The sequence below is a fragment of the Rhineura floridana genome, chromosome 5 (assembly GCF_030035675.1).
Source record: "Rhineura floridana isolate rRhiFlo1 chromosome 5, rRhiFlo1.hap2, whole genome shotgun sequence".
Taxonomy (NCBI): domain Eukaryota; kingdom Metazoa; phylum Chordata; class Lepidosauria; order Squamata; family Rhineuridae; genus Rhineura; species Rhineura floridana.
Genome location: NC_084484.1, coordinates 143,116,204 through 143,144,180, shown reverse-complemented (window position 1 = coordinate 143,144,180; position 27,977 = coordinate 143,116,204). Strand labels below are relative to the sequence as shown.

General features: G+C 41.8%; 1 protein-coding gene across 20 annotated transcripts in view; it reads left to right on the top strand.

Moving 5' to 3' along the window:
- ZBTB20 (zinc finger and BTB domain containing 20) overlaps window positions 1-27,977 on the top strand; it is a 798,165-nt gene that overhangs the window by 469,011 nt on the left and 301,177 nt on the right. For all 20 annotated transcript variants that reach the window (XR_009762877.1, XM_061628379.1, XM_061628375.1 and 17 more), the window contains one exon: window positions 20,465-20,583. The gene's annotated coding sequence lies outside the window, so the exon portion shown is untranslated. The remainder of the gene's footprint in view (window positions 1-20,464; window positions 20,584-27,977) is intronic.

The window sequence follows — 27,977 nt, the reverse complement described above, 5'->3', positions numbered from 1 at the left end:
TCACGGTAAGAATTTCCACTTACGCTCAAGGCTAAACATGCCCGGCTCTTATTTCTCAAGGCTAAACATTTAACCCTTACTCCTGCTGAGTTTTCCTGTGACTTCATAGTTAATGTAAATTGTGACCAGTGTACAGTCCACCTTATGACTATAATGACCAAAATGTAACTTTTTAAAAATGACATGAAATTATTACCAAAGCATTTACAGTATTACTTAGAATGGTTAGAATGCTGTCTTGCCCCAGTTCAGGATGGCTTAGCGCTCTGTGGGAATTCAGCAGTGAAGCAGCTCAGACTGACAGCTTATATAGAAGGTGCAAGTTCTACTCCGTTCTGGCTCTTAGGCAGGCCTTGATTACACGTGCTCCTCACATCTCCTGAGAAGCCTTATTGCATCTAGCCAGGCACTTCTCCTGGTGCTCCTGGTGCTCACTGTCTCTTCTGTTTCTGTGCTTTTGGATGGAATAGGGGGAGGGATCTGAGAGTGGGCCCAGAATCCAGGCAACTGGTGTGGAGACCTCTGGTCCCGGGGCAGGGATGTCTGTGTCCAACAGCTCCTCAGGGGAGCTGGCAGTACAGAGACCAGCTGGTGTGTCTTGTTCCACCTTCTGCTCCTCTAGGAGACTCCAAGTGTCAGATATGGGCAGGGCTAAACGCTGACAAAATAGATCAGAGTTGGTTTATTGGTTATGTCTTTTTCTCAGTAATTGTTGTCCTATCCTTGATCATGCTCACATTGCATTGTATCTTTAGCCAATGCGATAGGGCAGGAGAAGTCAATGACACACCATTGCCCTTCAGTCCATTGTCCTAAAACAAGCACAGTTTGGCAAAGACATAAATTAATGATGCAATGCATTTCTAGTGTCCATAAAGATTACTTGTATCGATGGTGATGAAATTGTTTTCTGTGTTGTACGCAAAACAACATGTTGCCCTCTGTGCATTAAGCACCTCCCCTAAAGTTCTGTGTTGTTTTAACAATTCATGTCGTGTGCTCCTTAATATGCTCCTAATTCAACCCTCTGTCATTTGAGTTCCTTAGATAAAGAGCTATGCTATTTGATTGGTATCTTTCCAACGGTGATATGTGTTCTACTTGTACCATGTGGAAAAATGAATAAAATATCTAAATGTTAAAAGACAGTTTATAAACACCATATGCACATGCACACCGTGCAAAAGAAAACTTTTCACTGAAAATATCATAATTGGAGCATTCTTCTGTCTGCATGACTAAAAAGCTAGAGAGCTGTACCTTAGTTTCTCTATGTGTTTTTAGTTAGGCTATAGAGGTAATAGAGGTTATTTTCAAGTGTGTGAAGGGTTGTTCTGCAGAAAATGGAGCAGACTTGTTCTCTGTTGCTCCAGAGAGTGGAACTATAGGTAGTGGGTGGAACTCTCCAGGGAAGCAGGTTTCAACTAAACATTAAGAGAAACTTTCTAATGACACGAGCTGTTTGACAGCGGTGGCTGTCTTGTCAAGGTTGCTGTTTCTGCATCCTGCTCTATAGATTCTCCAGTGAGCAAGGAGCTGGACATAGATGACTTCCTCAAAGGTACCTGCTCATTCTGTGTATGTATAATTTCCTCTGGGCTCCAGTGAAATCATAATTAGTGTAAACTTTTTAGTTTCAGAATAAATCTGAAGAGCTTGGTTGTTTCAGTGTACTTGCTGTGTGGCTGTAAGAAGACACTTAACTTCTTGTTGCTTCAGTGGAATCTCTTTATAGGAAATACAGTGTTAATGAGACGTCACACTAGGAGAGGTGAGAGTGAATATGAGATCTGCAATGTGTTTGCATGTAGATGGGTAAAACAAAAATTATTGTTACTGTCCCTGTGGTGACATTTCAAGGCTGTACCACTAAAAAATATAACCAGATATCTGTCATGTTCATTATATCCTGTAGTTATATAACATTATGAGCAAATGGAGTAATTGATGATGATAGTGCATTCAGTTTTTAAAATATGCTGTATATCTTCAAGCTTGCATCACAAACTTAATTACATGAGAATTTTTCTTTTTGTATCTGTGTTAGTGTTCTTTCAGAGACGCTGTGTGTTTCAAGACAGGGCCCAATTATGTGTACAGAACTAGCCCAATGGTTGGAAAACTAAAGTTGTAAATAATAAGATGGGTATAATAATAAAAATTAAAGTGAGGGTCACGAGAAGTTATTGCAGAGCCAGATTGTTTTTTATATTTTGGAGAAAAGTAGGGTTTTGTTCTTGGGCAGTATAAGACAAGATGTTTTATAGTGAGATGACTTGTAGGCTTTGCAGAAATCCTACGATATGATGAAGCACATAGGGTTTGAAGAAAAGATAAGGTTAAAAATGAGACATATTTCTTATTAATCCACTGAATACATTCTGAATCCCAGACTACCTGAAATGCTATGACCTGCTAAACAATTAATTTACAGATGTCCATACAACCTATTTCTGGTCCCTGTAATATTCCATATCCTTTCACTTTTTCTACATCTCACACATCAGTTTCCAGCTCTACAAATGCTCAGTTTTCCATTCAAATGCCCATGTAGGCACTCTTTACCATCTCTAAATCTCTGCTACCCGCCTGCCTGTTGAAAACCTTTTTACTCCCCATCCCCTTCCTCATACATTTGTGAGACAATCATTGTTTGAACCTCATGTGCCACTTAAAATTAAATGGTGAGATTCTCGTGATACTAACAACAAAAACATGTCCTTGTCTCCCATGTAAAACTTTCAGTCTTTGAGGCCTATGACAAGCCAGGTGGGGTTTTGCATGCCTGATTTAAAGGTTCTTATGCAAGCATATTTCAAGGCATGAGAGAACTATAAATGACTTCAAAATATGAAAGCTAAAGATTTAGCAGGCCACACATCAGCACCTAGAAAAGAAGCCTTGCAGCAAATAAATAAATTTAAATAATGAAAATTGAAAACTTCTAGCCTGTATGATCAACATTTCTTAGGTTTTAGTGACCATGTACTGATGTGCCTATAGCACAGCTGTTGCCAATTTGGTGCCCTTCAGATGTTGTAGACTACAATTCCCGTCAGCCCCAACTAACAATGGCCAGTGGTCAGGAATAAGGAGCTGTAGTTCACAACATCTAGAGAGCATCACATTGGCTACCCTTGCTTTACTTCTCATATATCCTCCCTGAGGCAGGTCATGGCATTCCTACTTCACAGATGGAATGGTGAGGCTGAGAAGCAATAGCATGCCAAAGCCATTTGTTGAAAAATTGGAAATGGACTGCCTTCAAGTTGATCCTGACTTATGGTGACCTTATGAATAGGGTTTTCATGGTAAGCGTTATTCAGAGGGGGTTTACCATTGCCTCCCCCTGAGGCTAGTCCTCCCCAGCTGGCCAGGGCCTGCTCAGCTTGCCACAGCTCCACAAGCCAGCCCCTTCCTTGTCCACAACTGCCAGCTGGGGGGCAACTGGGCTTCTTAGGACTATGCAGCTTGCCCATGGCTGCACAGGTGGCAGGGCACGTAACCCCTGAGCCACTCACTGTGGGGGTGATCTTTAGCTGGCCCTTGACACTCAGGAGACACGAGCGGGGATTTGAACTCACAGACTCTGGACTCTCAGCCAGGCTCTCCTCCCCACTGTGCTACTGGTGTTTAAATACATGCCTACCATGAGAAATTACTAGTTCCTTGCTCACTGCAATTTCTGAGTGTTGTAGCAGAGAATGACTTTGAAAAAAACCGAATGATACTTCAAGAATGAGTGCCTTTTCAAATAGTCCTGTTATAGTCTAATAAAGGCTAGAATATCAGTTCTGTTGAATCAGAGTGAGGCACTATTTGGTCAATGATCCTCTTTCCCACAGTGGCCCACCAGAAGCTTCTGGAACAGCCACAAGCAGGGAATGAAGGCAACAGTGCACACCTCACTTCTAGTATCCAGAGATCTTGATATAACTATACTTCCATGAATTTGTCTAATGCCCTTTTAAAGCCATCTAAGCTAGTGACCATCACCCACTTCTTGTGACAGTGAATTCCACATGTTAATTTTGTATTATAGAATTACATTAAATGGGTAGTATTCAACTAACTTTTGTGGCTAGCCCAAGGTGATTTTCCCTCTCTCTTCCCTCTCGTGCACCCTGCATCATCCCAAAATCTGCTCAGGAGGGTTGGAGAAAACCCCAGAACAGATTTAGAGGGAGTATGGGGGAGGAGAGGGAGACATTCTTGTGCTGCCAGAATCTTAGCCTTAGTGCTATGTTGAATACAACTAAATATATTTCAGTTTTTAAAAATGAAAATACGCTTTTAAAGAAATACAGTTTAATGTAGGTTTAAAAACAAACAAAACCCGAACGATGTCTGTTGGTTAGTATGTAGTCATAGTGTACTCCTGCTATTTGTTATGTGTGGGCGACTCCCATTGACAACTGCAGGACTTGGTAAATGAATAGATACAGAATTGCAGCCAAAAATAGTAGGTCATAGCGACATTACAATCCATGATTTTGTGGTGAAGCATAGGGGTGCGGGAAGTGCTATTTTGCAGGCTGAATGTCATATTTTTCTTCTGTTAAGTCCTTTTTTAAAGAAAATATGTTTTTTCAAAAAATGGAAAATGCCCTGAAAGCACATTAGTAATCCAGAATGTCTAAAAGGAAAAAGAGAAACACTAACAAAACTAAATACTGTACTCATGTGCATCCTCTGTAATATAAGCATCCCTGAGATTATAATTGGCTCCATTGTGTATGCTAGATACATTCTTATATTTTAAAATATTAGCAGTAATAAATACTACGAGACCCAGTCAAAATATCCCTAATCAAAATAGTTCCAGACTTTGCTGAGAGCTGCAGCTGAATTTTGTTCCCAAGTCTCTGTTTAATAGAAGACGCACTTCTAGCGAAGTTCATGTGTTCTGCGAAAGTACAGAAGAAATCCCGTTTTCCTTTTTTCCCTCCTCTTTAGCAGTGGGCAGACCGTCACACTTTTCATCATCCAGACTTTGTACATTGCGCGACTGAACTCAGCTATGCCAAACATCCTCTTAGGAAGCTGACATTTGTGCAGTTTCTCAAAAAAGGGGGAAGAATGAATCCCAACTGTTTCCTCTTGCCCTTTTGATTGAGAGAGCAGTAAGTCAGCAGGAGAGGTGCAGCTTTTAACAAGGAGGGGTGTGCAGAAACTGATTCCAATCCTTCTGCCAGCAAAACAGAAAAGAAAAAGGAAGAGTCTGATGTGAAGCAACACTAATCAGAGCTGATTATGGGGCATGAATGGGCTCATTGATGAGGGCAGACACAACATAGAGATTAGGCAGTAGAAGGGAAAATTCTGCACTGTGGTGAAGGAAGTTGCTTTTATGACCTAGGAGATCCCTTTGAAATCTGATTTATGTTATTCTATAGCTGTTTCTTTTTCTGCTGCTCCATGCACATTTCATTGGAAATATTGTGAGCAGCAGTACTCCCTGATTTTTGCTTAAATAAAGCATTGTCTGACGTCTCAGTGTTATAAGACCACAAAGTGCTTCCAGTGGAAGCTTTTACCAAACGTGATGCTGGGAAGAGGAGTCTTTGCACTGTTGCACAATGGCTTTGTTAACTGGAAGTAGACGCAAAGGAGCCATCTTAGTTACACAAAGAGTAAAGGTAGACTCATCAGCCCATTAAAAAAAATATCCAAAGACTATATAAGGCCATTGCCTTTATTATGCCAACAAAAATGTCAGAAAATAGTGCACAGCTTTCGAATCCACCACACTCTTTATCAGGCTAGATGTTAAAAGACACACACACAGGAGGAAGGTGAGAGAAAAAAAGCCTGTTGGTATTAGTCATGCCATTCATGTCTGCATCTGGTTGTAATTTGTTGTAATACTGAATTGTGAACTGTTGCAACCTGTCCTGGCACCTGCTGGTTAAGGGTGGGTAACAAATTAAGTAAAGATAATAAGCTGCAGTAGTAGCTAGGGATGGAGGAGAAATTGGATTCAGTTCGTATTTAAAGCCAGATTTTTCAAATATGCACTTTCTGGAACAATATGAGAACCAAAACACAGCTGTCCTTCAAAATGCATATATTAGGGGACAGGGTGCACAAAATGAATATATTGATGAAAATAAAATACAAAAATGCATTATATTAGGATAAATTGCTGGCAAAAGTGTGTACATTAGACAAAACTGCATACAAAATGTATTTATTAGGAGAAATTCTCACTAAAATGCAGAAGAATTTTGATGAGGATTTCTTTTTTAAAAACTCACAAAATGTGGAGAACTGAATTTAGAGTAGACAAATGAGAAACTGAGAGAACTGACATTGACTGATCGTTGCTTCCCTAGTAGTAGCAATAGTAGTATTAAGATGGAATATGGAAGGAGCTAGCAGACAATCTTCTTTACTGTCTTCTGTTCAGAACCTTACCAGTTTCTCTTGACAAGAGATGGGGAATCTGTGGTTCTTTAGAAGGTTGGATTCCAACTCCCATTAGCCCCAGCCAGCATGTTAAATTGTCAGGAATGATAGGAGGAGTTGTAGTCCAACAACATCTAGAGAGCACCACATTGGCTTCCATGGTTTTAATGGCTATAATACCAATAAAGTATTATTGCAGTACCAGATACTTTGTTATAATTAGAGCCCAAGACCATAGCACAAAAATTATTTGTTAAGGCCATTCATATTAGCTCCTAATGTTGTTAGAGAGAAAAAGCAAGTCTTATGTGCTAACTTGGTCAATAAGATAATCTGGAAATAAGAGCCGCCCTGGGCTCCTGTCGGGAGGAAAGGCGGGATATAAATCAAATAATAAATAAATAAATAATTGAATGTTATTCATTATGTTTTTTTTGTCTTGAAAACTAACATGGGTGTTTGTCACCAAATCATGCAATGCCCAAAGAACACTGAAGTGAATCTATGTGGATTTGATTTTTCCCCCATTGGGAAGAGAATCCTTCTTGCCTTGATGGCACTTATTACAGCATCACATTTGATGTAAACATTTACAGTATACAGACAGATAAAACATCTATTCCATTTGTGTAACTATATAATTGCTGGGTATAAACTGTTCACAGCTGGCAGTATGTCTAACTGAACCTGTATCCTCCCTCAGTGGGTAAGATGCAGTTACTTTTAGTGCCATTGTACACCAGGGTCAGTTGAAATTGCCCTTCACAGATGGTTAGCTTTCAAGATAGCTCTTTTATTTTATTTTGAGAAGCATTTTGAGCTTTCCCAGACCTCTATTCAAACATTGGGTTAGCCTAAAGGAAATGCATCATCCCTGTTCGTATCAAGTTACTTTTTTCAGAAGTATTTAAATAGTGTAAAAATGGAGCAGTTGTTGAACATCTCTTCTTACACTCTGCTAGATGTGTCACCGTGTTCAGTCAAAATGTGTGATGGAGTTATCATGACATATGATACTTTTACTGCATTCAGAAAGCAATCCTGTTTTTAAAAGTGCATGGGAGGGGCAGCCACTTGCAGGAGTAAATCTTTTGCTATGTTTACAAATAGGATCTGCACTGGAGAAAATGTGGCCAATTATCATAGCCAATGCATTTATTTGGCTTTATACATTTTTTTACCTGCCTGAACCCTTGTAAGGAGACGCTGCAAACTGAGAGGCAGTGTTGTAGGGGTGAGACCGTGCAGGGACCATCAAGGGGCAAGCCTTTCCATCTGCCTTGCCCCCTCACCTCTGTTCTTTCTGACATCTTTCTCTGAACTGCCCTTTACCAGGAAGATGGAAGTATTTAGCTTTTAGTTGCTAAGATTTTTTTGTCTCAATTTTTTGTTAATTGTGTTGTTCTTTTCTTTATTTGGTATTTGTATGTATTTTTTATGAGCTGCCTTGGGGGCCTTTTTGGCCAAAAGGTGACATAGAAGTAAACCACAAAATAACATATGTGTGCGATTGTCAGATGTGGCAAGGTGTAAATAGATTCCATGCATTTTCCTGTTCTTAGGTGTCTTCCACCTGGGGTAGCATAAAATATGACATTTCCCTGAGTTATGTTCATATGTTCTTTATAGATATGGTACCGAAGCTTTTTTAATATGATTATTAAATTGCTCAAAGAGATCCCCTCTTTCAGAGATTATTCTTGCAATGCTTCACAATTTGTTATTTGATTGTAATTTGCATTATTCCATTCTATAACAGTGGTTACCAACCTGGGGACCGTGAAGTAATCCAGAGGGGTCCATGAACAGTAAAGCAATGAATTATTATTTTTTTAAAAGTCTTCACTCTCTGAATGCTGTCTGCTCCCCACTGCCGCTGCAGACGACACCTCCCCCTTGCTCCAAACAAGAGGGGAGAACTTGCTGAAGCGCCAGAGCATTATTTCAGGTGCACTGAGGGCAGGCATCTGCCTATAAAACATGTGGCAGATGCCAAAGGAGGCTGAAGGTGGAGGTTCCAGGAAGAAGAGGGAATTGCTATCACTGACTCCTGTCTCCTCACACTGCCCCTGCTGACGATGCCCTCACTCAGAACGAGGGGAGAGGGCAAGGCTGCAAGAAAAGGCTGCTTTCCCCTTTCCTTCCTGGCAGCCAGCCTGCCTGCCTTTCTTGCTTCCCGATTCACTGCCATCTCCTTTTAAAAATTATTCTTATTTGCAAAGCTGCTCAGATCTCACCTTTGGCCCAGATGGAACCAAGGAGTAGTGGGGAAGCTCAGGACTTGTTTGCCCCCCATCTCTGGGGCTAGGTGTATGTGTGCCAGCATCCCCCCTTTCTTCCACCTAGAATCTGCACCCTAATCTCTCCAAGATGCTGCAGCAGTTGAGGGGTTCCCCCCTCCCACATGCCCAAATGCCTGAATGCCTGCAGATGCTTATAGAAGGGGGCAGGTGTGTTTGTGTGTGTGTTGGGTTCACTGATCTGTCTTCTGCTCCACTCTCATTCCCCAAGTACACGCTAACCAAGTCATCAGTTCTGATGATCACCCCAAGGCCTAAAAGCACTAACCCCCTCCTCGGTCTGTCCACCCTTTTGGCTTCATCCTCTAGCATTCCCACCACTACCACATTGCTGCTTCTTTATTAATTATTAATTATTGTCGTTATTATTATTTTTAAAAAGCTCTGCGGGTTGGCTGAGGCTGGGGTCCACATACTGCAGCTGAAATGTATTTATTTGTTTAATTATTATTGCATTTATATCCCACCTTTCCTCCAAGTTGCTCATGGTGGGCTTCATGGCTGGGTGGGGATTTGAACCTGGATTTTATTCCAACACTGTAAGCCACTGGTGTTGGGAGACAGGGCTGTGCATCTTCAGTTTATGGGGGGGGAGGGGATGCCAATTTGATGAACCTTTGCGTTAAGAAAAGAATGCAACAGCTCCTTGTCTGCAGGAAGCTTTTTATGGAAAGGGATATTTGGAGATGTGATTTTGCCGTGCACCATTTTTTCACTTAACAGAGGCTAAAATTACAATTAGCATGGGGGGGGGTCCACATTTTTTTTTTCATCTTATAAAGGGGGTCCCATACTCATAAAGGTTGGGAAACACTGTTCTATAACAAGTTTGAAAGTTTTTTACATACTAAAATTCAATGTTAGCAATGGGAGAACAATAATTATTCTGCATCTGAAGTAAAATAATATACCTTAATACCAAATAGGGACCCTAACAAAACCAAAAGGTCTTTTTGTCCTAATGCTTTAAGGGTTGTTCCCATTTCAAGAGGCTTTGGACACTTCTCCAGCAAAGATCTGAATGTGCACACTCTTTTATTTTTCCTTTTGTTTTTCAAATCTGAAAGCCAAGTGCAGCAAAGGTAACGTCCTCAATTCTCTCTATGCATAGAAATTGATTTTTTAAAATTTATTATACTTTTATTTCTCTTTTGAGACACATATTGCCTCCCCCCCTCCCCAAGTGACTCACTCGCATCAAGAGAGAGATTCTCTCTTTGCCCTTTGGTTTACAAACTAAAAAGACAAGGCATACAAAGGGATGAGCACAGAGAGAGAAGGAGAGGAGGGAGATCTAGTTTGACAGTACCAGTACAAAGTGGTGAGTTGTAAACTGGCCAGTAGATGGAGACAGGTTGATCTTCCCCCATCCTGGTCTTTGGTTCTCTGGCTAATGGCAAAGGTCAAAGTGTATTTCCATTCTGCCCTGCAGAATGATGTAATTGTTCCCACTCACGTAATAACTCTGGTATTATCAGTCTGTATCTCCTTAATTAAGATCTTGTCTTTGGGCCATAGTTTTTCAAAAAGATAAAAGATTCAGGGGGGATTATTTTGAATGTTTCCTTTTATTTCCCACTATTAAGCATACACGCACGCATATGCATGCACACACACACAGACTTTCATGAAAATTAATTAATCTGTGACATTTAAAGATTCTGTCTGATAGGTGTCTGGAGCAGAGGCCGGCTGCGTACATCAGTAGTTTCTTAGAATCTGGCACATTGTCAATATTTGGGGGCCTCAGTAACAGCACTTAAATGCAGTGCCTGCTAGCCATCATGCTCTTAGCATGTCTATAAGTGTCTGAATGAACACATATTAGCATGTCAAGTCCTTTTATGACTGGCAACACTTTAGAAACAAAACACTTAGAAGATAGCTTCACCTCCCTGCCTTCAGTTTCCTTTCTGTCTTTTGGTCTGTTGTTTATTTGATGGAGTTTAAGCATTTCAAATAAATCTCTATCCTACAAAAAGTCCATTATCAAACAGGATGGTAACAGTGTTTTCCTCTGATAAGGCTCTGTTTCAACACAGTGCTACATTATGTTTACATACAGATTGAAGCTAGTTGTGTCATATAGAAGGCCCAGATTCTGACCGCATTCTGGGTGGTGAGCAGGGGAGTGTGTTGTGTTGTTGAACCTCACATTCTGCTTCCCCCCCCCATCTTCAGAATACAGGCAAACACTAATTTTGAACCCTGCCAGATACTGCCAGATTCATCAGTTGTTGTCCTCCTGATATTCCTGGACCACAACTCTCATAATTCTTGATCTTTGACCATGCTGGCAGGTGCTAATGAACATGGGTATCCAGTGGGTTCTGGAGGGCCACAGGTTCCCCACTCCTTTCAGCAGGATGAAGAAAAACAGTGTGGGCAAGCAATTACAATGGGGGGGAAAGTTTAGCAGCACCTCCCACTACTACTTCTCTGCTCCTACTTTTTATTCTCAAAACTGTTTTTTAAAAATTGCATTGCAGTTGTAGTTCGCATTAGCCTCTGAACTGCATGATATATGATACAGGGTTTATTATACAAACCCGTTTTTAAAATTTGCAGATCTATGATTATTGGGGGGAAGTGTACCTGCAGCTATGATGTGAAGGCACATGAGGCCAGCACCCTGCTGAAGCTAAACAGGGTCAGGTCTTGTCAGTGCCTGGATGGGAGACCATCTGGGAACCATATGTAAGCCGCCTTGGGTTTCTATCATGAAAAGAAAGGCAGGGTATAAATGTAATAAATAAATAAATAAATAATAAACTCAACCACAGCTGTGAGCATCAAATGATGATGATTTTAGATATTATTTGTATCCTGGCCTTTGTCTACTACCCCTAGTCATAATCTTGTAATGCAACCATGCGGAGGCAATATTGAGGCATACTCAAAACTCATGGAACAGGCCTAATCAACGCCTCCAATATTCAGCAAATCTTTTAAAGCTTAGGATCCACTTCTTTGAGGATAGTATGCAAGGATCTGTCCACATCTGTGAACGGGAAAGGATGAATTGAAGATATAATCTTCTGTGGATTAACTACAACAGTTCTTTTCACAAACTGATAAGCAGCAGGCATGGAGAGCTTGATGATTTGTGTTGTGGAGTTTAAACTTTCAGAAATGTACCTTCTTGGCTTATTAAAACTTGCCGAGGGGGTCTGACCGAGTGGATCCAGGGTATGGTCAATGCATCATTGCGAGAGGGAGTGCTTCCAGCCACCTTGAAAGAGGCGGTGATTCGACCACTCCTGAAAAAGCCCACCCTGGACCCATTGGTTTGTGACAACTACCGACTGGTTGCAAATACCGCCTTCTTAGGGAAGGTGATTCAGAGGGTTGTGGTGCAGCAACTGCAAGTACTCTTGGATGAAACAGATTATCTTGACCCATCCCAGTCTGGGTTCAGGCCTGGTTATGGGACTGAATCAGCCTTGGTCGCCCTGATGGATGACCTTTATCGGGAGAAGGACAGGGGGAGTGTGACCCTGTTGTTCTTACTTGATCTCTCAGTGGCTTTTGATACCATTGACCATGGTATCCTTCTGGGTTGACTTGGTGAGATGGGTATTGGAGGCACTGTTTTACAGTGGTTCCAATCCTATCTCCAGGGTCATTCTCAGAGAATTGCATTGGGTGACTGTCTTTCGGCCTCCTGGCAGCTGTGCTGTGGGGAGACAGATCTTGTCTCCTATGCTGTTTAACATCTATATGAAGCTCTTGGAAGCGGTCATCAAGAGATTTGGGGCAAGGTGTTAGCAGTATGCTGATGATACCCAACTCTATTTCTCCATAACATCTGAATCGGGAGAGGACGTGCAAGCCCTGGACTGCTGCCTGGACTCGGTGGTGGGCTGGATGAGGGCCAATAAACTGAGTCTGAATCCTAGCAAGATGGAGGCACTGTGGGTTGGTGGTTCCGGAGTTCAGATAATTGGTCAGTTGCCTACTTTGGATGGAGTCGTACTCCCTCTGAAAGAGCAGGTCCGTAGCTTGGGGGTGCTCCTGGATCCATGTTTGTCACTAGAGGCCCAGGTGACCTCCGTGGCTAGGAGTGCCTTTTACCAGCTTTGGCTGGTGAGACAACTGCAGCCGTTTCTGGACCGGGATAGCCTGACCACTGTCGTCCACCCACTGGTAACCTCTAGGCTGGATTACTGTAATGCGCTCTATGTGGGGCTGCCCTTGAGGTTGGTCCGGAAGCTGTAGCTGGTGCAAAATGTGGCAGTGAGACTGCTCACTGGAGCAGGGTATCGCCAACATGTCACCCCGCGGCTGAAAGAATTGCACTGGCTGCCCATTTGCTACCAGGCCAAATTCAAGGTTCTAGTTTTGGCATACAAAGCCCTATACAGCTTGGGACCAGGATACCTGAAAGACCGTCTTACCCCTTATATGCCAAGTCGATCACTGTGCTCTGTGGTGAGAGCCTCCTGCAGATACCATCTTATCAGGAGGTTCGTTCTGCACAATATAGGAAACAGACCTTTAGTGTGGCAGCACCCACCCTGTGGAATTCCCTCCCTTTGAATATTAGGCAGGCACCATCTCTGCTATCTTTTCGGCGCCTTTTGAAGACTTTCCTCTTTCAAAAAGCCTTTTAAGTTGAGACCTATCCCAGTCTGTGTCTGTGTTAGAATTGCTTAATATGTTTTTTAATAATATTTTAACCCTTTTTAAGGTTGTTTTTTAAAATGTTTTTAATGCTGTTTTGTTTTAATATATTTTAAGATCTGTTTTTATGATGTTTTAAAGTGTTTTAGTGCTTTGTTTGCCGCCCTGGGCTCCTGCTGGGAGGAAGGGCGGGATACAAATTAATTAATTAAATAAATAAATGTATAGCCAAGCCAGTAATATAGATGCTATTTAGAAATAGGTGGCTCTCTTGAGCAAGAACAACATAATATTTATTATTTTTCTATTCAGCTAAACTAAATAGCAATTTTTAACCTCTTATGATGTAGGAACAAATTCCTAAATTCTAATAATCTTTTAGACAACCTTTCAAAACAAAATGTGGTAAAGTTATAGCTTTTCTGCAGATACAGTGGAGAAAATCCAATGACCTAGAATTTTTAATTGTGAGGAGAGCAAGCATAGCAGCGTCACTGCACTCCCCCATCTACTTCAGCACTTCAGTGGGATTTTCACATGTCAGGGATGCAGGACCTTTTTCAGCTCAAGGGCTGCATTCTGGGCAACCTTCCAAGGACCACATGTTGGAGACAAATGTGGGTGGAGCAAGAAATGTGAATTTTACCTTTGTATACAATAGAATAGTTGCTGCACACACTCACATGCTCCTCTCTGTCCATTTGGACACACAAGGGACACTATCAAAGGACACATTCCAGCCAGGAGACACATTTCAACACTTGGGAGTGTGAAGCAGAGCCTATGAGAGGTGTGGCCTGAGAAGAGGAGGTGTGGCCTCAGGAGAGTTCCAAGGGCCAGATAGACAAGCATAGAGGACTGCATTTGAGCCTTGGCCTAAGGTTCCCCACCTCTTGAGTTATATGAAGAGATTTTCAACTATCAGTATATGTGATTCTGAGAGACCTGTTTATCCAAAACAGAGAGGCCCTTTACCCTCAAAGATTCTACAACACATTAAACCCCTCTTTTCTCCCAAGAACAGAAGCAAGACATGAGCCTGCCTGTTCATTAAGGTCTTCAGTGGAGATCCTCTTGTGCATTCTGTCAACTCCTGCAGTACATATACAGTCTTGCATTTTATCTATCAGACAAACTGGAATGGGTTCAGAGGAGGGCAACAAAGATGATCAGGGGACTGGAAACAAAGCCCTATGAGGAGAGACTGAAAGAACTGGGCATATTTAGCCTGGAGAAGAGAAGACTGAGGGGAGATATGATAGCACTATTCAAGTACATGAAAGGTTGTCACATAGAGGAGGGCCGGGATCTCTTGCAGGACATGGAATAATGGGCTCAAGTTGCAGGAAGCCAGATTTCGACTGGACATCAGGAAAAACTTCCTACCTGTTAGAGCCATACGACAATGGAATCAATTACCTAGCGAGGTAGTGGGCTCTCTGACACTGGAGGCATTCAAGAGGCAGCTGGACAGCCATCTGTCGGGAATGCTTTGATTTGGATTCCTGCATTGAGCAGGAGGTTGGGCTTGATGACCTTATAGGCCCCTTCCAACTCTACTATTCTATGATTCTATGATCATCTAGTTTGCCCTTGAAGAGGTACTCCTTTCTAATCATGATCTAGGAGCTGCAACTGTCATAGTTCATGAATGGACCCATACAACCTCTACCAGGAGAAACATTTATAGTTATTACTACTTGCCTTTTGGAGTCATGTGGCTGTCAGCTATAATTGCTGTTGTTGTCGTCATAAATTTATTAATCGACCTACATTTGTCTCAAGGTGATATACAATAAAAACAGCTTTATAAAGATAAAAACACAGAAAAATACAACAAATAATTTTTAAAAATAGACATCTGTGGCAGAGACCTATTTATCCAGCTGGGAAAGCCCATCAAAACAAAAATGTCTTCAGTTGTTTGCAGAAACTGCAGATAGTGGGCACCTGTAATATCTCAACAGAAATGTTATTCCACAGAACAGGTTCAGCCTTGCTGAAAGCCCTGTGGAATGGACTTCTAAGACCTTTGGAACTTGCAGCAGAAACTCTCCCATGGAGTGCAGTGACCTACTGGGTATATAAGGGATAAGGCAGTCTCTCAAGTAACCTGGTCCTGAGCTGTATAGACCTTATATGTTAGTTTCAAAACCTTGAACATGAGCCAGTAGCAAATTGGCAGCCACCACATTTCCCACAAGCAAGGTATTATATTCACTAATAGGCAAAAAAACAACAACACCACTTTGCAGTTTAAGAACATACCTATAGCCAACAGATATTTCTATCAAAATTAAAAAGCAGGGAAACTGGACAGATATAGTGAATGCACCAGGGGAGCAGGAGACCTGACCTCCTCTCTGAGATATTGTACTGCCCTACAAATCTGTAAAAATGCAAGCACACTTTGGGTTGGTTTTTCACAGTCCAATCCACTTCCCGTGTAGCTTGGAAGGATTTGGTAATGTGTGCCTCTGAGCATATGGTGAGTGGTGGCAACATCTGCAATCAAGACTACATCTTGAAAGATGGACAATTATACAGCCATGAGAGTGGCTGTATGCTATAGTCAGCATGGATTTTTTGCATTCCGCAATGTTGAATTGAAAATACCCCCCATGCCATTATGATGCTTCCCATAAGCTCATTTCAAAACAAAACCTTACAAAACTTACAGTCCTGAACTCAGAAACGCTGGCTTAACAACCCTCTCAATTTTCATGGTGATACACAAAACAGTCTGAGAGAATCGACAGTTCAAAGTGTAAAAAGAGAGAGAGAAACACCAGACTCCTTTTGGACTTTTTTCTGTCAGAGTTCTCATAACTTGTTGAAATTCATTAAAAATCAGCCATGTTCACAGAGTACCTGTAATCCTGTTACTGACCTTGCCCCATACACTGACCATCATCTGCAGTTTAAAAGTTTAAAAAATGCCTGGCTGATTTTAATTATTTTAAGACATTTAGCATTGAAATCAATGATAATGTCGGGCATGCTTAGTAAGAACCAACTGTCAGTGTTCTAAAAGCCAGACTCACAGCTGCTTGGCTAATCAGGGGGCCACACCCATGCCAGAGGAGACTCCTATTCCCCTGACAGAGCTCCAGTGGCTAGAGTGGTTTAAACAGTCAGCCTCTCTGATTGAAGTTCTGTGAGGGGAACAGGGCATCTCCAAGCAACTCTCAGCACCCTTCACTAACTTCACTTCCTGGGATTCTTTGGGAGAAGCCATGACTGTCTAAGTGAAATAAAGGTCTGGTGTGGATGTGGCCAGAAACAGCTTTGGTTTACATTTGGGTGGGAGGCTACATATGCCTGTTATAGTATAAAAAGGTGGAAACAAAAAGGGCTTCCCCTCTGCCCAGTGCCCACCCATCCAGTCTCCTTCCCTCCCCCTCCCTGCCCCTCCCCCTCCTCCCTGCTGCTTTCCCAGGTTAGTTTCACCTATCATAAGCATGACTGCACAGGTGTAAATCCCACTGAACTCAACAAGTATGCAAATGATCAAACCTGCCCTCCTCTTCTCCTCCCTCCTATCCCCTCCCTCTTGCCTCCTCCCTTCCCCTTCCTTCAGCCCTCCCTTCTCCTCCCCCTCCCCTTCTCCTCCCCTTCTCCTCCCCCTCCCCTTACAGTCTCCTCCTCCCCTCTGCCCTCTCCTTCCTCTTCCCCCATGGTCAGTTTTACCTATCCTAGGACTACAAACTGGGAGACCAGGGTTCGAATCACCACACAGCCATGAAGCTCACTGGGTGACCTTGGGCCAGTCACTGCCTCTCAGCCTCAGAGGAAGGCAATGGTAAACCCCCTCTGAATAGCACTTACCATGAAAATCCTATTCATACGGTTACCATAAGTCAAAATCCACCTGAAGGCAGTCCATGTCATTTTCAAGCATGATTGCATGGGAGTAAATCTCATTGAACTCAATAAGCATGCAAATGATCAAACTTGTCATTTCCTCCTCCTCCTCCTCTCTCATCACCTCCCTTTTGCCCCTTCCCTCCCCCTTCCTTCACCCCTCCTCCCTCCCCTTCCAGTCCTCTCCTTCCCCTCCCTCCTTTCTGCTCCCCTCCCCCTTCTTCCTTCCTTCTACTCTCCCCCTTCCTCCTTCCTTCTACTCTCCCCTCCTCCTTCCCCATGGTCAGTTTTACCTATCCTATTCCCACAGGAGTAAATCCCACTGAACAGGAGTAAATCCCACTGAACTCAATAAGCATGCAATGATCAGACCTGCCTTTTCCCTCTTTCCCCTCTGCTCTCCCTTCCTCCTCCCTTCTTCCTCTCCTTCCCCCTTCCTTTTTCCTCCCCCCCGCCCACTCCAGGCCTCCCGCCCCGTGGTCAGTTTTACCTATTCTAAGCATGATTGCATGGGAGGAAATCCCACTGAACTCAATAAACATGCAAATGATCAAACTTGCCCTCCCCCCACCTTCTCCCTCCTCCCCTCCCCATCCCCTGTGGTTAGTTTCACCTATCCTAAGCATGATTGCAGGGGAGTAAATCCCACTGAACTCAATAAGCATGCAAATGATCAATCCATTCTCAGCAAACTTGCGCAGGATCCCATTTCTTACCTCCCAGACTAAAAAGCAGGGAAATTCACTAATAAGCAAAAAACCTTGCAGTTTAAGAACGTACCTATAGCCAACAGATATTTTTATCAAACTTTAAAAAGCAGGGAAATTGGGCAGCTATAGTGAATGCACCAGGGGAGCAGGAGACCTGAGCTCCTCTCCAAGATATTGTACTCATCCAAGAAGCACTCATCCAATGCTACCTTCTAGAACTGTTCCTCCAGACCAACCAAAGATCTGGAAATAAGACCAGAACCAATGCAGAACAGTGCCCCCAGTACCCATCTCCTGTAGTCAGCCCAGAAGGATACCACGGTCAGTGGTATGTAAAGCCAGTGAGAGATCCAGTAAGAGCAACAGAGTTGCCCTCTGCCCATCTCTCTTCCAACAGAAGTCATCCATCAGGGCGACCAAAGCAGATTCAGTCCTGAACCTGGGTCTGAACCCAGATTAGAATGGGTTTGGATAATTAGTTTCCAGGGATGCCTGGAGCTGCATCACCACAACTCTCTTGAATGCCTTGCCCCAAAATGGGATATTTCCGACAGGGAAATACCATTAAGTACTAAATACTATTAGGCCCAGGGTGCATTTTTTCATGAGTGGCTGCATAATTGTCTCCTTCAAGGTGGCCGGTGCCATCCCCTAATGCAAAGACATGTTCAGCACACCCTGAATCCACCAAGTCATGCCCCCAATTAGCTTTAATTAGCCATGAAAGGCAAGGTACATCATTGGGTGAATACTTGGACGCACCCTATCAACATCATCAGGCTGCAAAAACTGAAACTGATCCCACAAGACATGGCTTGATGGAAAATTGAAAACCTCATCTCAATCATGGCATCTACCTCACAATGAAGATGAATGACTTTGTCCTCAAAGTACCTAGCAAGCAACTCATAGAAGGTCTCTTGAGGTGTCCTGGGCTCCATTCCAGATATAGGTGTCAGCAGTCTACACACCACCCTGAAGAGCTCTGCTGGGTGATTACTCGAGATGCAGTGAAGTAAAATTTTCTTCGCTGCTTTCACTGCCACCAGAAGGCGTGATTACGTACTCTATCACATGTTCAGTCATCTTTGCAGTGAGACTTCCACCACCTCTGGCTGCCATTCAGTCTGTTTTTTCACATGTAGTTCCCTAGGAAGCGAATTGTGCTGTACAGTGTCGGACAGGGCACTCGGGAGCGATTGTGTCTATGGCCCTCTGAATCTCGCCATTTCACACCTAAACAAGGGCCTCAGCAGGAGTGCCAGCTCTGTTCACTGAAAATCCCCCAGCGCATTCAGGATTTCATTGTAGTCCATAAGTCTCCAGGGGTGAACCATCATAATGCGTCCCCCATCCCTAAGGGAGAAATTGGTACCATTAGCCCAAACTTCACCAGGAAGTTATCTGACCATGACAGTTGGGTCACAGAACTCCACCCCCCATTTCTAGACCATCAGCTTGCAACCAGGGGCAAAAATCAAATCAAGGGTCTATGAGTCAGGCTGGTGACCACTTGAGACAGCCCCATGGTTGCCATGGAGACTATGAAATCCCCAACCACACCAGCACAAGCAGCCTCATCATGGACATTGAAGTCCCCCAGTGCAATAGTTCTAGGGTTCTCCATTACCACGCCAGAGACCACCTCTACCAGCTCAGTCAGGGAGGCTGCTGAACCATAATTACTTAGACATAATTAGTTACAAAATTGCCTGAAATTTAAAAAATCCTTCAGACTTCATAAGATCTTCAGCTATTCCATAGGCTTTGTTTTATATGTAGTTGCTGTATTAACAGCTGTTAGTTCCTGTGAGGTGTGATAGGCACATGTGGTTGGATTTTCCCAAAGGGTTTTCATTGAAATTTCTAAGAGATTTAGCACTTGCTTTAAAGAACACACAATCTCTCTGAAGGATAAAATTAGGTGCATTAGGATAATGTTAAATATTTTATAGAATATGAAATAAGCATTACCATTGTTTAGGTAATTAAAAATAGCCGCATACTTTTAAAAAATCCAAATATTGAAGAGATTTCTGAAAAGATTGATAAGTACTATAGATTTTCAAATAGTAGTTTTTCCTAAGCTTAGAAGATAAGGACTGAGCAGAAGGGCATAGCATCCTGTCCATAAGAGACATGGTAAATTTAATGGCATTTCAAGAAATTGTTTTCATGTACCAAGTGATTCTTCATTACTATATTTGCCTTTATACATATTTGTTGTGTAGATTTCCCCATAAGCCTATAGTTTTCCTTTTCCTCTTTTAGAATATTGGGTTTTTATTTTTTTTAAGTTCTTTGTCCATAATGTAGAATAAATTACAAGTTGAGCATTTGATGTGAGAGCTAGGATGTTTCTACTGTCTGTTGGATGACAAATATTGATCAATACCTATAAGCAATTAAATTGTATATGGCAGCGGTGAAGTACATTTACCATGCTTCACCACATGCAGCAATTATATTTGTTTGTAATTAATGCAAAACAAATTGTGTTCCATAATGTTCTTACTTTCTCTTCTTTTTCTCTTTGTTCCCAAACCGGTACCCTTGTAGCTTGAAGGGGAGAGTAGCATCAGCTGGAATATTCCTTCCATGTCGCAAGAGACAGGGCGAGTTGGCTGGAATGAAACCTTCCTTTCTGTACAGTTGGCTTGAAACACAGCATTTAAGAGGTATTGTCTCCCTCACCCCTTTTCTGGAACTAAAAGTGAAAAGCCACAAGCAACTATTAGTCTCATTGCCAAACCACCTGTTGATTCACAACAGAAAATCCTTTGGCAACTCATTCTTTACCATATCCAGTTGGAGAGAGTTGAATAGCTGACATTTGTGTACCTTCAGAACCTCTTAGCACCCTAAACCTCAAGTCTGCAGGAAAACGTAATAGCTGTTCACCTGAAGAGAGCTGGGTTCAAACTGATATTAAATCAGGAACAAAAGGAGTTTGGCAGAATAAAACCATTCTGCTGTTGACATTTGTCAGCTTCACACAATCACCTTGTGAGATTTGGCATGTCATTTAGACCCTGTTTTAAAAGGACTCATTTCAGGGATGCTGCAAGAGACTGAAATACGGCAGAGTTATATTTGGAGCTATTAGAAAAAATATTGAGGATGCATTGGATGTAGAGGTATGACTCCTGAGATTTACAGAGTAACACAAGCAAAAAAAAAAAAAAAAAGCCAGGTCCCTGTCTCAAAGTGCTTATAATCTGCATTTTGGTATAGCAAGAGATAACACAGAAATGGGAGCAGGAGACAACAGAGGCAAGGATAACAAGGGAGTTTAATGTCCAAATGTAACTTACACATAGTTGGTATTAAATTCAGTAGCGGATAAGGGTGATATGTTTGACTATATGAAGCAGCATTAGTAAGAGTATATTTTACAGTCACAGTCCGAAGACTAACATGCATGTACCAACCTATTTTCATTTAGAGTGAAGTATGAGAAATATATGGATTAGTGATGGCAAGAGTTGGGCAGTGGTCTGAAATAAAGGGATAAATCTGCTTTGCTCTATTAAATGTATAACCTAACCAATTGCATTTCAAGATTTTTTTAATACATTCAATTTGTAATTCATACAGTGCTGTGTTGCTTTCAGTTTTGAAGTTTCAATATAACTGGGTCCTTGAGTGCAACCAGTATAATTTCCTTCAAGTTTGATAAGGCCAGGAAAATTCTTTGTATGAGGATGCTAGCCTCATGGGAATGGAAGAAGTATTTTGACTGATCTTGTGGATGCTGTTCTGTCTAGAACCTGTATCTGTTGCAGCTTTGAGAAATTTTTGATTTGTTTTTCCCCTGTCTCTGGCCTAATTAATTTTATGAAACTTCCCTATGGACATAATTTATATGACAAATGAATTATAGTAGCAGTCACTGATGTGGTATGAAACTCCTTGTTTATGGTAAATTTAATGTGCTCCTGCATTCTTTTCCTCTATAAACTCTGATCTACCAGTGATTATCTATACTCTTTCTCTTCCAGCACTTCCCACCTCTCTGCAATATGTGATTTTTGTAACAGTTTTATTGTTAGGGTAAAAAAACTGAAAACATAAAATAATTACACAGAATTACACAGAAGCTTGCTGCCTGATCAAATCCTTACATCAGAAGTCTTCAATTTAACATAAGAAGAGCCTGCTGTATGAGGCCAGTGGCCCATCTAGCCCAGGATCCTTTTCTCACAGTGACCAAGCACATGTCTACTGGAAGCCCACAAGCAGGGCCTCAGCACAAGAGCACTCTCCCCTCCTGCACTTTCCAGCAACTGGTATTCAGAAGCATACTGCCTCCAACAGTACAAATGCAGTAATTTAATGCAGTACAAATGAGTAATCACTCTCTGTGTTAGCGAAACAATGATAGCTAGCATCCAAATGCACAGAGCACAAACATGGGCAGATATTCTTTTTTGAATGATGGCCTTAACTGTAGAGAGGCAAGGCTTCAATGGCACTCTGGACAGCTCTGTGCTCACACTGGAGGCTCTATAAAGGCAAAATTCAAATGTTGTTCTACCAGCAGTAATCCTCAGACTGAGCCTTAAACAGGAGCTGCAACTTGTTTTATTAGACACCTCCACTTTTTGTGAGAGAAAGCTCTTCATTTAAAGGCGCACTTTGGCAGTCATGTCCCAACAGAGCAGAGGAAGCTGGTTCTGCTAGGACTTCTGAACCAGAGTCCTCAGAAGAGGGCACCCCAAGCTTCTCAAGGCAGTGTCTCTGGTTCAGTATGTACATCTGGAGATAGCCCTGAGGACAGTTTCTTCTCCCCATCTGAACTCCCAGCCACATCCCCTGAAAAAAAGTCTGATCCCAGGATCATGACGTGGAAGGGGGAACACCAGAATGGGTTCTTCTGTAAGACATGCTGGAACACTGGTATGTGTGTGTGTGTGTTTAAAGAAAAGCTTACCGAACACCACCACCCCAAGCCAGTGGGTCTTACATGAGTTTGTACATGGGTTCAAATGACAAGAAAAAGGATTTAGGCCCCAGTGGTTGTGGTCAGGAAGGGCAAAAGAGAGCACTGAACTGCTGAGTTGTTTAACAATTCTAGTCTATTGGTTCTGATGATGGACTTGCTGCATTGTTGTTGGTGGATCTGCTGAGGATCTAAACTTTTATATGGCCTGTAATTCTAGCTGGATTATGGTTGGGGCCTTCCAGCTTTATAGTTTTGCCTTCTGAGACATGTTTTATCAGTTTCCATGGCATTTAGAAACATGCACTGTTTGGCTGGAAACGTATGGAAATTCGGTAACATGGGATTTAGATTACCATAGGCTCTCCATTCTAATAACAGTTTAACATCAGGGCCTGGCCCAAGACGTTTTGCTGCCTAAGGCAAAGGACAAGGTGGCACTCTCATTTCATATGTGGAAAACAGCTGGACTGCAGATGAATCTTACTTCAACACCAGCAATAGGACAGCAGGCTGAGCTTAGAGGGTCCAGGGCAGGCCATGTGACACAAAGAGTTCTTATCTCCAACAAAGGGCAAAGGGGGCCGTTGCAATTGCCACACAATGCTCCAGCACTTGCTGCCTCTGGCAGCCACCTCACTCTGTCTAATGGTAAGGCTGGCCCTGATTAACATAACCTACCATAGCTTTTTCTCCCATAACACCTTAGATAGCTAGGATAAAAATGTATCATAAACTAGGCATTCAGCTTAACCTAGGTACCGAAGATTTCAAATTTTATCCTGAAAAACTTAACTTCGTTTTAGAAGTATTTCTAGCTCTTTTACTTGGAAAAAAGCTTAAAAATGTGTGCAACATTCTGATTAATGTTGATCTAGTGAAAGGATTAGAATGTCTAAAGTATTAGTACTCTGAGCAACAATGACTTTTGCGGCATGATTCAAGTCTCAGACTTGCAAATGCCTTTCTGTCTCTCCCTGTCTTCTCTCTAGAGCTTGGAAGATTACTTTTAAAAAGTAATAAATTACAGTTACAGTTACATGGCCCAAAAAAGTAGTAATTACCGTTACAATTACAATTGCTCTGAAAGTAACTGATTATTTTACTTTTCCTCCAAAGTAATCACTACAATTACATTTCAGTTACTTTAAAAAAATTGCCTACAAGGTGCTGGGCTTGGCTGCTGCACATCTAAGTAGCCTAAAACAACATTAAAAATAAACAAACACATACAGAGGTAGTAGAATAATTATTTTTATTCATAAGATAGCAATGATGGTCTCTCCGCTGGTCAGGGTGGTGGGGAGGGAGGCTGAGGCCACTACTCAGATCTTTGCACATCAAACCAAGTGCAACCCCCCTCAGCCAGAAAGCGTAATCTCTCTCATTTAACCACCTTCCAGACCCTGCCCTGACACCAACTAAGGGACACTCACCAAGCAAACATTTTCCCCCGAGATGCAAAAAAGTTAAAATACTGCAAATGCAGCACAGTAGCCACAGAGGGTGGTAGAGGTCACTTTGTGTGCCAAGTGCAAACACACACACAAACGTCATCTTTCACCTCCACTGTTCTTTCACTGTCATCTTTCACCTCCACACAAGACCTTCTCTCGGTCCCGCCAGTTAAAACAGCTAGGTTGGTACGGACCAGAGAGAGGGCATTTTCGATTGTGGCCCCCACCCTCTGGAATTCCCTTCCTTTCGACCTTCGCCATGCCCCCTCCTTGATAGGTTTCCGCCGAGCCTTGAAGACCTGGCTGTTCAGGCAGGCCTACGGGATCTCTGGGGTGGGTTAGTTTTTATGCTGCTGAGTAAATGCAAGAGTGGTGGCTAGTTTAATTATTGAGTATGGTTGTATTGGTTTTACATTGTATTTTATTGCGTTAGTGTACGTCGCCTAGAGTGGCCGTTAATTCGGCCAGATAGGCGACTCAAAAATAAAATTTTATTTATTATTATTTTATTATTTATCTCCATTCTGCTGCTGCCTCCTTCTCCTCCTTTATCCATGTTCTTGCCCTCCATTCTTCACCACCACTATCCGTTTTTTTAAATAATTGTTTTCTCCACTCCACCCCGTCTCACTCTCCGCCTCCTCCCTCATCGCCTCCTACCCATCCACAGAGCATGAGGAAAGAGCAACACTGCACAGAAGCCCAGTTTGAGGCACATGATTTTCATCCACAAATCAGAGGAGCAGATTGCTTCCCCCCCAAGTAATGCCCAAAAGTAATTCTGGAAATGTTACAATTACTCCACAAAAGTAGTAAAATTACTCCTAGTTCTATTACAATCAAAATGTAAAGGAATTACCCACTCATTACTCAAAAAAGTAATGAATTACAAGTAATTCGTTACTTGTAACTAGTTACTTCCAAGCTCTGCTTCTCTCATGTGCTCCTATATCCTTTCTGACTTTTCAGTTTAGGGCAAACTAGGGTTGGCACTTTTTCTTCATACCAAAATTCGAAGCCCACTTCGAACTGTATTTTCTAATTCTAATGGTTTGTGACTGATGTGTAAGACCAAACAAGGAAACTGGTTAGCAAATCATGTAATGGATTATTTATGCAAGACGGGGGAAGAGGGAGCACACAAGCCTAAAGATTATCAAACCATAGTTTCTGTTCCATGTGAACCAGTCCTATATCTATATTTTCCATGGCTATTGTTCTCTACTCCCTGAAAGTCTGCCATCTGACTAATCTTCATTTCCATATCTTCCTTACATTTCTTCTTGGGGCCATTCGATTGCCCTACATGCTTTGGAAAATTGACTCTTGGAAGCTGAATGATTTTGTGAGAGCAAGTTACTTTGTCCCAATTTATTTGTAAGCATAGAATGTTGGCTTCCTTGGCTGCAAAACAGGATTCTTATCTTCATAGAATCTAGAGTGCTGCTTCTGGTTTTGTAAACAAGTATACAGTGGTAAATAAGAGACAAAGAAGAAAAGCTGGCTTTAAGGGTTGTAGATAATAATAATATAATAATAAAATGTTATTTGTTAGTCGCCTATCTGTCTGAATTCACGGACACTCTAGGCGACTTACAGCAACATAATAAAATACAGTAACAATCCAAAACATAATATCAATTAATCCAACATCAAGAAACATCAACTAATACAACAAAAGATAAGGGTGTGACACACATACACCCTATATAAAGCTTTTTTTTTTGCTTTGAGAATGAACATGTGATTAGATTAAGTCGTTTGCTGGAGCTGTCTGAAATATTTTAGCACCCATTCATAGCCTATGGGAATGACACTGGGTTTCATGTTTCAAAAACACTAATAGCAAATTAATCGGCCATTATATAAGTTTTGCTTCATCTTTCAGACTGAGGTTTGTTTAATGCAGCTTCATGGTGGAGTTATGATTATTGCTGCTTTACTTGATGCTCCAAACTTTCACAGCAAATACCAGATTACTCAGTCATAATGCAGCTTTCGGGGTGTGCAGCTCCAAATTCTACAACATGATCATATACCTAAGTACAGGGTAAGCTGTTTCCAGCTCAGTACTTTGCTCCAAACTTATCTGTGTCGGACACTAACTCCAGTATAATCTTGAGTCCTAGACTGTAGTTCCTTGGCATTTCGGTTGTAAAAATGGATATTAGCTCTGTACTTCTCCATGTATATTTTGAGGCCTAATTAATGAATGTTTGCCACAAGCCTCAAGCTTCTGGAATGAATGTCCCTATATAAGGGCATAAAATTATTATTGCTGTTATTATTAACTGTATGCCTAAGACAATGGTGTTTGCACATGTAAGTAATTACAATGCACTTCAAGGCATTCTGTTTTGCAATGCTTTTCTCTCCATTTCCTACAAATCAAATTACTGTGGGATAGATTTGATTTCCACATCATTTTGAAAATGCTTTCTTTTTGTTTTTTTAATTCCTTTGTATTAATTTTTTCAAAGTTCAAAATACAAGCAGCCATGACTAAATGCTTGAAACCAAACAACGCTCCTCCCCCAAGCATAACAAAATTAAGAACATCATAAGATATGTTGTTAAACAGTGTAAATCATACATAACAAACATGGCTGTAGCAATATACTTCATCCATATCTGATCCACTAATAACTGATTATTCAAATAATAAAAAATAGCTGCCTCATTTATTTATTGATTGATTGATTGATTGCACTTGTATACCGCCCCATAGCCAAAGCTGTCTGGGCAGTTTACAGCAGCCAAAAACATTAAAACAAATATACAATTTAAAACACATATTTTAAAAACAATTAAAAACACAATTAAAAAATTTAAAACAAGTTAAAACACATGCTAAAATACCTGAGAGTAGAGGACCTTCTTGCAAGGGAGGTGATGGAAGAAGAGAAACAGAAATGCATTTCTAATTGAAACCAAACAGTATAATGGCTCTGTTCTGATGCATTGTATGGGAGCAAATACCAGCACATGACAGCTGCATTATCCCATAACACTATGAACAGAGGTCCTGTGAACATCAGGGGGGAAATAGCATCTGTGTAGTAGGGCAGTGGGAATGATGGAGGAAGAATGGCACGCAAGTTTCCCATTCACCAGAAGCAATTTTGCACCTTTTACAACTTCTACAGAAGCAATGCTTACCCTACCATTGAGATGACATAGAACAGGCATATTTTACACATATTTTCATCCTTCCCCATCAGCCCAGCCCCTATCGACATCCCAGAAACACTGAATCCTGTGCAAAGACCACATTGATTCAGACCATCTCTATCTGCCCTGTAGCTAAATGTCTTGGCTACAAGAGACATTCATGACCCTTCCCACCTGTTGAGGTCATCTATTGCTTCTAGGGTTGCCAGGTCAGAAGCAACCCAAAACCTGAGAATTGAGGGGCGGGCCCTAGTGATGTCACAGGGTGGACCCTAGTGATATCATTAAGCATGATACATTAAGCATCAATCACAACTGCTTGGAGCATACAATTAAAAAAAATCTGATTGGAAATTAGCTAAAAGATGGAGCCTGGGTAGCGAACATTTAATCTAGCCTACTTGTTTTCAGCAAGAAGGGTTAAGTGCCTTCAGGCCAGGCCAGTCATCAGAAGGTCACTGTAGGGACAAAGGAGCTTAGTGTTGTGGAGATGTTAGATGGG